Below are 16,563 nucleotides of genomic sequence, written 5' to 3'. Positions count from 1 at the left end.
GGTTGCTATGCTTCTAAAGAGCTTGCACAGACCTTCTTCTCTACAGAAATCTGGTATTTCTGGCTGCTTCAGTGCAGTGCAGTTGGACTGTTGAATACCAAGCTCCAAGACTGCATCAAGGACTGAGAATCAAAGAAGGGAGGGTTTTCTACTAGGATTGCCACACATCTGTGCCACTTTACTTGCCAATCAGTGCAGAAATCATCTCCATATTCTACACTTATGAGATGTTAGAGGAACCTCTATATCTAACCCAACCATCTCTTTTCACAAAGGGGATAATGACTCTCAAATGAGGGGAAACGACATATTTCAGGTCACCTGATATGAAAATGGAAGGGGGACAGCACCCTGGGCTCCAAACTCCACCTCTGGAACTCTTCCATTGCACCATGACATGTACCTAACAGCCTCACCCTGATGAGTTCTTATCCCCGAAATGTGAAGCATATATGGCAAAGCTAAGACGCCCCGAGATGGAGGTTGGCAGATCTGGTCAGTGCTAGCTAAGACCAGCCAGCACAGAACTGGTGCTTACTTCACGTGTATGAGCCATATCACAGCCACCCTGGCCAATGAATGGGGATCAACACATCCCTTAGGCACCATACAGTGGAGAGGACATAGGCAAGTTCCATCCATTCGGTCACATGCTTGACAGCATGTGATGATAACTAATCTATGCATGGTCCAAGATTCCAAGAGTTGGAATCTGCCCAGGACTGAGGCTCAAGAGTCCTGAGTCCTCATCTCAACTCTGCTACTTACATGCTTTGAGGACTCAGGCAATACACTTCTCTTTTTGGGTTCTCAGAGTCTCCATCTGATGTAGGCAGAATAATGCCCACTGCCCGCCCACCACCCCCCCCCACAAGGTGTCCACATCCTAATCACCAGAACCTGTGAATAGTTATCTTATCCAACAAAAGGAATTCTGCTGATGTGATTAAGTGATTGGAGATATACAGCTGGACCTGGTATAAGCATATGGGCCCTTGAAAACAGAAAACCTTCAGAATGACCATCATCAAAAAGTCTACAAATGGGCTTCCCTGGTGGCGCAGTGGTTGAGAGTCCGCCTGCCGATGCAGGGGACACGGGTTCGTGCCCCGGTCTGGGAAGATCCCACATGCCACGGAGCGGCTGGGCCCGTGAGCCATGGCCGTTGAGCCTGCGCGTCCGGAGCCTGTGCTCCGCAACGGGAGAGGCCACAACAGTGAGAGGCCCACATACTGCAAAAAAAAAAAAAAAGTCTACAAATAATAAATGCTGGAGAGGGTGTGGAGGAAAGGGAACCCACATACACTGTTGGTGGGAATGTCAATTGGTGCAGCCACTATGAAAAGCAGTATGGAGTTTCCTTAAACTAAAAATAGAGGTACCATGTGATCCTGCAGTCCCACTCCTGGGCATATATCCTGAAAAGATGAAAACTCTAATTCAAAAAGATATATGCACCCCAATGTTCATAGCAGCACTATTTACAATAGCCAAGACATGGAAACAACCCAAGTGCCCATTAACAGATAATTGGCTTAAGAAGATGTGGTATATATACAATGGAATATTACTCAGCCATAAAAATGAATGAAATAAGGCCATTTGCAGCAACATGGATGAACCTAGAGAATATCATACTAAGTGAAGTAAGTCAGAGAAAGACAAATATCATATGATATCACTTATATGTGGAATCTAAAAAATGACACAAATGAATCTATATACAAAACAGAAATAGACTCACAGACATAGAAAACAAACTTATAGTTACCAAAGGGGAAAGTGGGGGAGGGATAAATTAGGAGCACAGGATTAACAGATACAAACTACTATACAAAAAATAGATAAGCAACAAGGATTTACTGTATAGCACAGGGAACTAAACCCAATATCTTGTATTAACCAATAATGGAAAATAATCTGAAAAATATATATATAACTGAATCACTGTGTTGTACACCTGAAACTAACACAATATTGTAAATCAACTATACTTCAATTTTAAAAAACAAAACAAAAATAAGCAAACAAAAAACCAGAGAACCTTTCCTGGCTGTGGTAAGAGGGATCTGTGACTATGGAAGAACGGTCAAAGAGATGTGGTATTGCTGGCTTTGAAAGAGGAAGGGAGCCACAGGCCAAGAAAGGTGAATGGCCTCTAGAAGCTGGAAAACACAAGTAGATAATTCTCTAGAGCCTCTGGTAAGGAATGCAGCCCTGTCAACGTCTTTATATTAGCCCATTGACACTCATGTTGGACTTCTGAATAAATTTGTATTGTTTTAAAACACTAAGTTTGTGATAATTTGTTACAGCCACAATAGAAAACTCATGTACCATCTTCAAGCCTGGAAGTCATAATGAATCAGCTATTTTATTTGTTTTTGTTTTTTGTTTTTTTGTGGTATGGGGGCCTCTCACTGTTGTGGCCTCTCCCGTTGTGGAGCACAGGTTCCGGATGCACAGGCTCAGTGGCCATGGCTCACGGGCCCAGCCGCTCCACGGCACATGGGATCTTCCCAGACCGGGGCACGAACCCACGTCCCCTGCACCGGCAGGCGGACTCCCAACCACTGCGCCACCAGGGAAGCCCTGAATCAGCTATTTTAAAAGTCAGTTCCTTTTGGAACCTGTCCTCCAACTCACTGGCACTGTCATAGTTGTGGCTTCACTCTCTCTCACCTGGACGATTACAGCACTCTTCTCCCCAGCCCCCATCTCCTTCCTCCAGCCTCACCCCCGTGTGTACTGTCCACACCAGTACCAGAAAGATCAGCCTTGAATATGTTTCTGATCTCACCACAACCTTCTTTAAGTCCTTCACTAATTTATCATCTTCTGGACTGCTGGTTTTTAATGTTGTCTGTATTTAGGGAGGGCATGGTGTCAGGGATGCATCGAAGAATATGTAAATATGAAGATACCTGTCTCAGTAACGTTTGTATGTGCATAGACACACAGAAACTTATATGTAATTAACAGACTTGTGGACGCCTTGAAACTCGTCTGTGGACTCTTGTGTAAGACATTTTGGTCACAAAGGTATATATAAATTCCTTCATCTGAAATGATAAGGATTTTGCCTACCTCTTCATAGTATCCTTTTTAACACCCATCATGCCCTCTGCCACATCAAACTCCTTTTAGTTGCCCAAATGTGCCAAGCCGATTTTGGCTTCCATGTTGTTCATCTGCTAGAATAGTTCTCCCCCTCCACTCTCATGGCCTGCCAGGCAAATAGCTTTTTCATTTTTGCAGACCCCTCTTAAAAGTCTGTTCTTTTCCTGACCGACTTCTTACTCTTTCCCCACACACCCCACAGGTATGACCAGCCACACCTTCCTCCATATCCTTCACAGCCTTCTGCCCACAATCTATCAGCCAGTCAACCCCTTCGGTGTGCTCTTCTGTTCAAGCATCTTACCTCTTCTTAACCAGATGGTGCATCCCAGGTTGGGGAGGGCAGGGTACAGGAGCCGCACCTTACCCCCTGGACAGTCTAGGACCAATCAGGGCTCACAGTAAGAGCCTGAGTGGATGACTGGTTATGAAATCAACACCTACATCAGGGCATTTCTTTAATTCATCCAACCCCTTCTCTTTGCAATGCCATGTTTACAGGCCACCCAGCTTTGCTAAGTTTCCTGAGTGTTTGTCTTGCTGAGCAAAGCCATTTAATTTCAGTGTGAGGCTGGGGCACATGGGAATCCATTGGTTGTTATTTGCATTTGATTCATTCAGAGTAACTAATCTCCATCTTGACCAATACTGTGCAGTTTTGTTCTTGATTCATGGCTCCTTCTCACCAGGGATTATCTCCCCATTGACCACAGTGTCTATTTTCTGCCAGGAGCAGATCTATTATCTGGAACACCACAGTGTGCTCTAGATGATAAAATCATCCTGTGTTAACGGTGTCAATTTCATTTGAGGATCTGAAAATGTGGCATAAAGAACACTGAACTGGAGGTCAAAGGATCTGGATTCTGGTTCAGATGGCCACCCACTTCCCCTCAGACACATCACACATATTCTCCTAGACTTAATCTCATCTGTACAGGGGAAGAATTTGGACTCAAACAGTATAGGGACTCTCTGGGTTGAAATTACATCATGTGTAAAGTCATATATCTAACCCTCACTGTATGTTTACTACTCTATGTGTTATTCCTACTAGTGATTAGGAAAACAAGAGTTCTGAAAGTGGTGTGACTTTTCCAAAATTATTCAGAACACTGGAGGGAGGATAATTTAAATTTCTGCACGCAATTCATTCGTTCATGTGATCAGTCAACATGTATTTTGGGAGTGTCTGTTATATGACTGGCACCATGCCAGGGGCAGATAATCCAAAAAAGAATAGGAAGAGACCCTTGCCTCCTAGTGGCTAACAGTATAATGTGGGGATTGGTCATATGAACAAATACCCTGCAGTGTGATAAATGTTATATTAGAGGGAAGCTCCAAGTGCTTTGGGAGGGGAGGAGGAGGAACTGACTGGATGGGTGAGAAGCAGGTAGAGTCCACTGTTTACAAAACCCTTTCACATGCATCATCTCTTGATCAGGTAGAGAAGAGGTTTTGTTAGTTTCTTCTCCTAAGTTTCCTTGCACATGAAAAAAAAAAAGTGACTTCCTGAAGTCCATGAGGCTGGTGATGAGCAGATCCAAGGAATGCAGAAGGGATGCCTGGTGTGATTGCACTGAAAACTGCCTCTTTTTGGTCAGCAGCCCCAACCCTTAGACAAATTGTGACAAGACAGAAATTCATCTAGAAATTCATGCCTTGAGAGATGGGACCAGGTCTTATTTATCTTTGTATTGTGGAATTCTAGTGGGACCCCAGTGGTCTCTACCAGAAGAATTTGGGTGGGTCAAGGCATTTGTAATGGGCTGGTAACAATTTGCACAAGCACTTTGAAGGAAGGACAGAGAAAAATAAGCGTGGATGAGAAAGGCTATTAGGAGAGCATAAATTCTCTCCCAGAGGTTGGCCCTCCAACACTTCCTCATGGACGATTGCTAGAGCCCACCACAAGCAGAAGATGAAAGAGCTATTTTCAGTTAGAACTTCATGGGACTCCTGTTGGTCCTAGGTTACAAGGTGTGGCCAAAGATGCCTGTGAAGTGGGGGACTTGTCCTCACTTTTATGTGGAAAGCAGTGGCTTTGACATGCTGAAGGCTGCAGAGAACACTGGCCCCTTATATAATTCAAGAGACATTCGTACATCACAAAGGAGATGGTGCTATTCAGGAGTGGTTATGTCCAAGTCTTGTGGGGTCACTCAGTGGTTTCCACTAGAAGAAAAGATACTTTTTCCACAAGGTAGCAGGTGGAGGAGGTCTTGTCAAGGCATTTCACTGATCTGGGCCAAAATAAGACACATTCATGAGCCCCTGTGAGACCCTATCTGAGTTGTCCAGAAGGAATCATGGCAGAATCTTTGGCAACTAGAGGTGAGTGAAACATGGGTTTCATTTGCATCTTCAGCATCTACCGTTGACCTGCCACATAGCAGGAACTCAATGTCTGCCCATCTGAATGGAGCTATTATATCTTTCACCATGGCTCCTCCTCTCACTCCATTAATAGGCAACCACACTAGCCTCCCAGGGGCCTTGCCCTTTCATAGGTGGTTCTGCACTTCATTTTCTTCTCCTCTATCAGGTATTAGAACTCCCACCTCTCTTTGTATTTCAGTTTAGAACTTTGAATTCCAAAGGCATTGGAAGCTCAGTAGTTAATTTTGAATAAAGTAAATGCATGATGGTAAGTCAGTCTGACTTGCTACAGAGTTGAAGTATGCTGTGTGCCACTGGCACAGATTGACTTTATCATCTTCATGTCTTCAACATTCTTCTTTGCTTCCTAAATCCGCAAACATAGAATACATGTACAGTTGTCTGAAGCAGAAGCCCTTTGAACTTTTGAACAATCACCTAGAGAAGGTCACTGAACATAAGGGTACCCAAGGGGCTTGATGACTTAGTGTCATTCATTCAACAAGCATTTATCAAGCCTCGGTAGAATCCCTGCTTCTGGGAGTTCTTCGGGGGCTTTGTACCTGTGGTGCCTTCTCCTGGCACTAGTAGATGCTTAGGTTCCTGACTTCCCTTATTCACAAGTAGCCAAGCTTTTGTAAAGTTCTTCAGATCTTTTCTGAGCCCTAAACTTTCCCTTTGTACTAAACCTGTGCATACCATGAATCACCTTTTATATTAGACACTGACCTTCAGAAAGTGTTTCAGTTCCACTTTTGATTTTGGTTCAAGAATTGTTTTACTTTTCCCCTCCCCCATTTGAGGTTCTAGGGATTAAAGAGGAAAGAACAGCCGCTTAAAGAAAGTTGGACTTCTTTCATCAACCAGCTGTTCCTAGTTGGTTCTTATCTAATAAATCTAATAGCTCATATAAATAATTATTGATTAAATTGGCTCTGAGTGATGACTATGAGAGCAACCATGACCCGAGACAGAGGCATCAAAATCTGGAGTCAGGAAACCCGGGTTTGAATTCTGGTTCTGTCACTTAACAGCTTAGTGGCTTTGAGCAATTTACGTGAACTTTTCCTGCCTTGTTTTCCTCAACTGAAAACCAAAGGAGACAATCAAAGTATACTCCTCACAAGGAGGTTTTGAGGATTAAGTGAGTTCATACATGGAAAGTTATTAGTAAAGTACCTGCATGGTAGTAACTCCTATATCTGCTAGCTATAGTAGTATAGTAGTACTAGTAAAAGAAGATGTAGAAATAGGAGTGAAAATCAAACATTTGTACACTGATAATACGGAAAAAATTATATAGCTCATATCAGATACAAACTAAACTTTCTTCTGCCTAAGAGAATTCATTGTGGTGTGGCAATTTCTCCACAGATGAAAATGTCAAAACTAGCCATCTCCCTTCACTGAGTTTCTATATCCTCCAAGCCATCTTCCGAGGACTAATTCAAATTTCCATGTACCTTAGTATTGGGAGAGTGGTATGATGGAGAACAGGACTCTGGCCACTGGAAAGTGGTAAATTGGCATTTTAAAATCAATTTTGTGTAAAATTAGTATCAGCATGCCACTGAAGATCTCCCCTCTCTAGGTGTTCTGATAAGATCATTTTCTGGACTTCCAAGACCTTAGACCATGATGAATTTGTGAAAATGATGCTCCTCTGGGGGTTCATTGCCAGCCTTGCCTTGGGACCATTGCTTCTGCTTCATCACATGCTATGCCCCTCATTGCATTTAGACTTCAATAGGCCATGCTTTAATCCTAGTGGAATCTCTAAGCTCTCCAAACAATGAAACAATACTTTTCTGTGGTAAGCGTGCTCCAGAAAGCAGGACTGGAAGCTCCAGAAGATAGAGACCGCGTATGTCTTACAGACCTAGCACAGTGCCAGACAAGTAGTGGGTACTCAATATTTGTCATATAATTTCATGCACTCCCAGTGATTTTAACATGGCCTCCCATGAAGAATTGGCTTATCCTCCTTTTATAACTAATATGAGCAAAATGTACTTAAACAATCTACACATTCTAATACACTGCATATAACTCTATTCTGAAAACCCATTTAAACTCCCAGTATGCTTAAAAAAAGGGAGGGGGCACTTCTTTGAACGTATCCCATTTCTAACACTTTCAAATCATTTTCATCTACCACTAGTGGTGGAGAAAGTCATGAAATATCTCATTCCACAAAGGCAATTTAAACGAAAGAAAGGCCAGATAGTACATTCCAAATGAGAGAGATTCTGATGTCTATTGTGAGGAGAAGGTCATCTCAAGGTCAGAAGACAGTCTACAGAATTGCCAAAAATGAGAGACACTTCCTGTACTTTAGGGATTATGGCCAAAGTCTGACCTGTTTGAGATCCCCTTAGAAGTCTGGGGCCTCTGGTTGAGCTGATCAAGGGCAGTGTTCATGTAAAAGATGCCATTTTTCCAACATGAAACCACAAAGGTACCCAGATTCTTAGACTCAGACTCCACTTGGGAAAACCAGCCAGAGAAACTACCAGTGGCATTAAATGAGTTTTCTATTTTATTAATTTCTGCTTTTATCCTTTTTAATTCATTTATTACACATATTTGAAAACTTTTTTATTTGAATGTGTTTTATTGCTTTTTCCACACTGCTTAAATTTAAAAGTTTCCATTTTGATTTCTCTTTAAACAAAAATTATATAGAAATATGAGTGTGCACATGTATATTTATATTTGGACACTTTTGTTTTTGTTTATTTTTGTACATCTACCTCTTAATTGTTAACTTCTAATTTTATTGCATAATAGTGAATTTTGCTTATAAAGTTAACTTTTTGGAATTCATTGAAATTTCATTTGTGGCTTTGTTGATGGACGAATTTTATGACTGTAGCACGTGTGTTTCAAAATAATGCAGAGTATCTCTTTATAAGTTACAAAGTTTTCTAAATATTATATCAAGCCTATTTTGATGTATTACTACTAAAATTCATCATATCTGTAGTTTTTTGTCTACTTGATTTAGTTTCTGGAGGGGTTTGTTCAAGTTTTCAATAGCAATTTTTTATCTTTCAGTTGCCTCATAATTCTTCCAATTTGGGCCTCAACTGTTTTGTAGCTACATTTTAGGTGCATAACAATTATTTTTTCTTGGCTGAATTTATTGGTATGAAGTGAACATCTGTTTCTTTCAATGATTTTTACCTTGAGTTTTATTTTATATGATATGAATGCAATTATATCTGCTTTGTGTTTGGTAACCATTTCTAAACTAGTATTTTCCACTGCTTTATTTTCAGGGGAAATTTTGCTTTTTTGCCTGTTTCTTGAAAACAAGTGGCTAGATTTTTCAAATACAACATAAGAGTCTGTCTCTTATAGATGAGTTCAACCCATTCGTATCCGTGGTGCTTATTAAGCATGGATTTGTTTCTGTTTTGTACTTTATGCTCTCAATTCACCATTATTTCTAACTGCTTTTCCCTCTCCAATTCTTGCCTTCCTTTATCTTTATCAAGTGTTCTTTACTCCTGTTTTTAAAAAAATATGTTCTATTTGTTTGAATATGTTCATTTACTTGTCTTCTGGTAGTTAACATTAGATTCCTAATAGCATTATTGATATAAATTTACGTACCCTAAATTTTATCCATTTAATGTGTACAATTCAATGGTTTTTACTATATTTGTAAAGTTATGCAACCATCACCTGATAATTTAATTGTAGAATATTTTTACTACCACAGAAAGAAACCTTGTTCCCAATAGCAATCAGTCTCTCCCCTTTCCTAGCCCTAGGCAACCATTAATCTACCTTTTCTTTCTCTGTAGATTTGCCTACTCTGAGTATTTAATATAATAAATATCCAGTATAATGTTGAATAGAAATGACAAGAGTGGCCACCCTTGTCTCATTCCTGATCTTAGGGATAAAGGATGGAGTCTCTTACCATTAAGTATGCTGTTAGCTGCTGGCTTTTCACAGATACTCTATTAGATTGAGGAGGTTCTTTTCTATTCTTAGTTTTTTGAGCATTTTCATCATGAAAGGGTGTTAGATTTTTTACAAATGCTTTTTTTCTGCACTTTTGGATATTATTACAAAATGTGTGTCCTTTATTTTATTAATATAGTGTATTCCATTGATTTGGGTGTGTTAAAACAGTCTTGCATTGTTGGGATAAATCTCACTTGGTCGAGGTGTATAATCCTTTTTAAATGGTGCTGTAGTAAGTGTGCTAGTGTGTGTGTGTGTGTGTGTGTGTATATATATATATATAGAGAGAGAGAGAGAGGGAAATTTTGCATGTATATTCATGAGGGATATTGGTCTGTAGATTTTTGGTGATGTCTCTAGCTAGTTTTGGTGTTAGGCATTAAAATATTTTAAGATATTTTTACACATATTTCAATATATTTTCTATAAACTACTATATGAACATTTATATCCTGCCCTTTTGAAAACAAGAGTATTAATGTGATTTTTCTTCCTGTGCTCTCTTAACCCATGTGCCAGTCTACAATCTACATTGAAATAATCAACACATTAGGTTTAGCAGGAAGTTTTATTTCTTTCTTTTACTCATCATTGCTTCATCATGCAGCTCACCTCTCCCTCCTGAATTAGTTTTTCTCCTTCCTGTAAAACAGCCTGTAGTAACCCTTTTTTTTTTTTTTTTTGAGAATGTGGACCATAAGTTTTTCTGAGGCCATATATCAATGAAAGTATCATTTTGCCTTGACTCTAGAGTGAAATTTTGGCTGGCCATAGAATTCTAGACTTGACGTAATTTTCAACTAGAACTTCTAATTTTTTACTTTTTTGTAGCTAAAGCAATGGCTATTGGCAATTTGACTTCTTTTCCTTTATAGCTGAATTTCCTGTCCTTTTTCTGGATTTTTTTTCTGGTTTTCTTTCCCCCTTGATGTTCTACAATTTGTATGGATGATGTTATTTGGTTCTTACTGAGCATTTTAAATCTGTGGAGTCTTACCTTTAGTTCTGGGGTCTTCTGTAATTTCTTTAAATATTCATTTCTTCTGGAACACCTTTTAAATGGATGTTAGAAATTTTTAAATTTATTTCTCATGATTCTTAATCTTTCTCTAACTATCCTAAACTCTGTATTCCTTTTTTTTTGCATTTTTTTCCAGTTTTATTAAGATATAGTTGATATATAAGATTCTGTTAGTTTAAGGCATACAACATAATGATTTGATATATGTATATATTGCAAACTGATCACCACAATAAGTTTCATTAACATCCATCATCTCTATCCAACAAGGACCTACTGTATAGCACAGGAAACTATACTCAACATCTTGTAATAACCTATAATGGAAGGGAATGTAAAAAAGATCATGTGGGTGTGTGTGTGTGTGTGTATATATATCTGAATCACTTTACTGTACACCTGAAATTAATACAACATTGTAAATCAACTGTATTTCAATAAAAAATTTTTTAAAATCCATCATCTCACATAGTGACACAAATTTTTTTTCTTGTGATGAAAACTTTTAAGATCTACTCTGTTAGCAACTTTCAAATATACAATACCCTATTGTTAACTAGTCACCATGCTGTAAATTACATCCCCAGAACTTAATTTATCTTATAACCAGAAATAAGTACCGGTTTTGACCACCTTCACCCATTTCCCCCACCTTTTACCCCCTGCTCTGGCAATCACCAACCTGATCTCTGTTTTTAATTCCACGTATCAATGAGATCATACAGCATTTGTGTCTTTCTCTGTCTCACTTATTTCACTTCCTTATTCCTTTTTGCTGCATTCTAAGAGAATTCCTGGGCTCAGTCTTCCAGCTCACTACTTCCCTTTTCAAATGTGTCCATTCTACCATTCAACTGATATGCTGTTTTCTTCTTTTTTGTTCACTGTCTAAATTTCTTATTTTCATGATCTCTAGCTGGTGTTTTATGGATATAAGTCCTTTCACTTCTGACTGTAATTTTAATTTTCCTTATTCGATAGTACCGTTTAGCTTACTCCTATCCCTCTGAGTTGCTGGGTATAGGCTCTGGATTTAAATTTGCTGGTTTTTTCCTTTTTTTTTAAATTGATGTATAGTTGATTTACAATGTTATCCCAATATTTGCTGTACAGCAAAGTGACTCAGTTATCCACATATGTACACTCTTTTTTGTATTCTTTTCCATTATGGTTTATCACAGGATAGTGAATATAGTTTCCTGTGCTATACATTAGGACCTTGTTGTTTATCCATTCTACATGTAATAGTTTGCATCTACCAACCCCAAACTCCCAGTCCCTCCTCCCCCTCCCCCCTTCCTTGGCAAACAAATGTCTGTTCTCTATGGCTATGAGTCTATTTCTGTTTTGTAGATAGCTTCATTTGTGCCATATTTTAGATTCCACATGTAAGTGATATCATATGGTATTTGTCTTTCCCTTTCTGACTTACTTCACTTAGTATGATCATCTCTAGTTGCATCCATGTTGCTGCAAATGGCATTATTTCGTTCTTTTTTATGGCTGAGTAGTATTCCATTGTATATATTGTACCACATCTTCTTTATCCATTCATCTGTTGATGGACATTTAGGTTGTTTACATGTTTTGGTTATTGTGAATAGTGCTGCTATGAACATAGGGGTGCATGTATCTTTTTGAATTATAGTTTTGTCCAGGTATACTCCCAGGAGTGGTTTTGCTGGATCATATGGTAATCCTATTTTCAGTTTTCTGAGGAACCTCCATACTGTTTTCCATAATGGCTGTACAATAAGTTTGCTGGGCTTCCCTGGTGGCGCAGTGGTTGAGAGTCCGCCTGCCGATGCAGGGGACACGGGTTCGTGCCCCGGTCCGGGAAGATCCCACATACCACGGAGCGGCTGGGCCAGTGAGCCATGGCCGCTGAGCCTGCGCGTCCAGAGCCTGTGCTCCGCAACGGGAGAGGCCACAACAGTGAGAGGCCCGCGTACCGCAAAAAAAATAAATAAATAAATAAATAAGTTTACTGTTTTGCTATCATGGTGATGACATTCCTCGATTATTGGTGAGAGTGGATCGTGCATCCCTCTTTGCAGCTGAGTTTCTCTGTTTGGCTCTGCTCTGTGTGTTCACACAGACTATCTGAGAGGAGGAGTAGGACACGCTTCCTGGATTGATCTTGCCCTTTGCAATGAGGTTTGGGGAGGGGTGAGACCCGTCTCAGGAACACTTTGTGTGATTGTCTTCTGGGTGTGGAAACTCTCCTTCCTCCCGGGTGCTGTCAGCCACCTGTGGTCCTGCCTAATTTTCCAATCCAAATTCCCACAACATCACTTCTTCATGGAAGCAGACAACCCTGTAGTGGCCAGCTGCCCTGGGGGAGGGAATGGGCATCAGACTGATGTGCTGGACACACCAGGTCCATCACCCTGGTCTTCTCCTCTCCTTTGTTTCTACCCCGTCTGCACAAATAGAAAACTGTCAATAGGACTTCACTTGTGCCTTTTGGATTATAGTGTCCATTTTTACACCAGTCCCACCTACTTCCTGCTTTCAAAGGATCCTTCATTGCTTCTGGACCCACTGAGGGCTCCACATCTTGGTTTGGGGCCTCATTTTGAATTGATTTTTTTCTTTTATACTTTTTCTATAATTTTTAGGGATCTGTTATGGGAGGCGAGGTGGTAGCAAAGTTGAGACTGTCATCTTGTAATCAAAATGAGTGGCACTTTATTAGAACACAGGCTTCTGTGGCCATCACCATCCTCCTTGTTCAGTTGAATTCTCCGATTGAGAGAAAGAGACAGAGGGAGAGAGAGAGAAAGAAAGATAACTTGGAGAGTTGTTTGCAACTCATTTGAGGAAGGGGCATCACTTAAGGAGCTCAGGGCTGTTTATCCTATTTCCACGTCCTGTAATGACAGGTGCCACCTGCAGCAAAGGAACAAAGAGGGTATTCTTCAGAAGGATGGGATAGAATCAGAAGCTCAGCTATAGACAAACCCCAGCTGGCTTCTTTTTACCCTGTCAATAAAAGGCCCTGTGCTTGCACTGTGGCTCCATTATCCCTCCAGCATCAAAGCCAGGACAGGCTCCTCCTATCTCAGATGCTGACTGCAGCTCTTCAGCTGAGCTCTGCTTCCTGGTGTAGATGCAGCTGCACACACTCCACATGTTCTTTGAGTGTCTTCTTATTCTTTCTTCAGACTCACCAAGGGCAGCAAGACATTTCTTCCAAATGAGTTGTTTCAAAGCTGACACGGTGTCAGAACTTCAGCTTGCCACATTATTAATCTTTTCCTTTAACCTCTATCTTGATTTTTTATTTTCCTTTCTTCGATATGCCAAAATAGCCACCAGTAAACGTTCATTGAGGAGATGTTATGTACAAATCCCCCGGGATGAAGAGGTCAGGAAATCCCTGGTATTCCCAGAGAGTCACCACAGTATCCCTGGAGGAGGGGAATCCACAAATGAAGTGGAATCTTCAGCGTTATCTGCTGAAAACCCTCTCCCCCTCTTCTGGTTACAGCAACCCTCCTCCTTTTGGGGAACTGCTCCTCCCTGACTCTGTGTGATTTTGGAGAGACCAGCAATCCTAACTTTTGCTATAGTTACGCTACCCAGGCTTGCTCAAATATATCCTCCATAGTGGGGACCAGGGTTTGGTCCTGGAGGTTGTCACATGACTCAGACTGGTCAGTCTGAATTCTTCCTGGGGATTAACAAAGCAGTGAGAAAGAAGATCTTCCTTCAGAGTTCCTTCAGCTGGGATGATGGAAGCCTGAAGCTACCTCAATACACACCACCTTCCTTCCCACCACTTTATGTGGAAGATGCTCCTCCACATTTAAAACAAAAGATGAGGCCAGTATCAGGGAAGAAGAGATGAGAGAGGGGCAATAGATAGGGATGGAAAGGGGAAGGGGCAGCGGGAGGGGGAGAAAGAGAGTTCTGATGACACTATGTGAGGTCCTACATCCACTCAAATCTCTTGCCTGGCCCCCTCCCTCCCCACCCACTCTCTATTTAATTAGACCTTACTTCCCAAACATTCCACAGCTGCCTTCTGTGAGTCTTTGAACCACATGGTTTATAATATGGGGAAAGCCTTTTCAGCTCCTTCTCTTCTTTTGTTCCTGGGAAATGTCTAATCCTCCACAAAGCCCAAATATTCCCAATTCCTCCTCATAGAGTTGGTCTCTGGCCACCTTCCCCCTCCCCCTCCAGACCAATTTGAACAGACTTCTAGAATAGCATTTAATTCCTTTTCATAATTATTTGTTTGTACTACTTTTTCCTCCACCAGACTTTGAGTTCCTTGAAGGTGGGAACGGCGTCCGGTCATGTCTGAGTTCCCGGAGCCTCAGAAGAGTCTGGGCAGAGAGCACAGTGCCTCAGTCACTGAGTGCTCCCTGGAATTGACTTTCCCTTGAGAGGAATGGGAGGTGCATGTGTAGGTTAGGAAGGAAGGTGGTTCTTTTAGAAAGAGGGCTCACTCGTGCCAGCAAAGCATCCACCTTTGTCTCCTGAATCTTTTCTTTGCCAGAGGTTCTCTGACCCACAGGATGAGTGAAAACAGAACCCCTCTTCTGGGGGAAATGGCTGTCTTTGGGCATCAGGAAGGGGTTTAGGGAGGTCTTGTATGCCATCTGAGAAGCAGGGGGCCACTGAAGGATTTTAATCAAGGGTATCTAAATTACGGCCAGGTAATTTAGAAAGACCACCAGATGGCCATGTGGGGACCAGGCTGGGGACAGATTGAGGCTGAAGACAGCAAAGCCAGGAAGGAACCAGCAGGGAGGCTTGGGTCCAGGAGAGAGCTGGTAAGGACTTGGAAGGTGCTGTGGGGATAGAGAGGAGGGGATGCTGGCCTTCGTAATTGTTCCTTCTCTCTTGATCCCCTCAGCTGAGCAGCTGAGACTTCCTCCCTGGTGGCCTTCATCCCTGGCATCTCTCATTCTTCTCTGTCTTGTCTGCAAGCCCCAGAATGCCTCTAAATAAGGAGAGAACGCTGCTTTCTCCTTGCCCCATATAATCCTTGGGATTCACATCTTTGTCAGCACTTCTGCTTCCAGCTCCCATCGGCTTGGTTAATGTTTCTTTTATGAAGCGAGGACACCTGATTTCTGTCAGTGCAGGGCTTAAGACTGCCTCGTCAGCACTGTCTTCCTGGCCGCCCATATCAAATAGACAGAGGAAGAAAGCAACCAAACCGGTGATCGTATTCCAAGGCAATGATGCCAGGGCTGCATGCTGCTTGTGAGAGTGGAGCTAGACAGAACTAAGGGGTCCCACGGAGGGAGGATGATAGAGTTACAGCCAGTCGGGCTGCCAGTTCAGCTGGTGTGGGAAAAGCAGAGGACCAGCTGCTGGTCATTTGGCCATCTAGACAAGCGCCTTCCTTGGTCTGGTCTCAGTTTCTCATCTGTAAGGGGTCAGTGATCAAGGAAGGTCTCTTCCAAGCTCTCCTAATCCAGACTAAGGGATGCAAAGGGTCTCTTCATTGTCACAACCTGTGGCAGTCCCAAGAGCTAAAGCAATCCTCACTCTACTTGGAACATTCTCTGTCTCTCTCTCTCTCATTCATTTATCAAATAAATCGTTCATTCAGCAAATACCACTAAGCCCCTACTCTGTGCCAGGCCCTGAGCTCAGAGCTATGGATACAGAGGTAAGTAAGAGACACTTTGACTCTTAAGGAGATTATAATTTAGAGAGAGATCCAGAAATATAAGCAGATAATCACCATAAAGTGACAAAGTCAGGAGCAAAGGGAAGAGGGTTACAAAGACCAGAGTTATTACCAAAGGATTCTGTTTTGTTCATCCTTCAAGTATCTGGCACTTTTCCTGGAATACAGATTAGGTCCTCAATAAATGAATGAAGCGACATGTCACCTGGGCCTATAGTATGAGTAAGCGTTTCCCAGGTAGAGAAGGTAAGGGAAGAGCATTCCAAACAGAGGGAACTATATGGGTTGAGACCTGAATGCATGAAAGAGACTGGCCATCCTTGGAAATAAACAAGCAGTTCTATGTGCCTGACCTGCAGGGTGCTGTAAAGACCTGTTAGGAGAAGAGGTCAAATCAGATAGAAGG

This window comes from Mesoplodon densirostris, chromosome 6 (genome assembly GCF_025265405.1).
Source record: "Mesoplodon densirostris isolate mMesDen1 chromosome 6, mMesDen1 primary haplotype, whole genome shotgun sequence".
Lineage (NCBI taxonomy): Eukaryota > Metazoa > Chordata > Mammalia > Artiodactyla > Ziphiidae > Mesoplodon > Mesoplodon densirostris.
Note: the sequence above shows the minus strand (reverse complement) of the source record.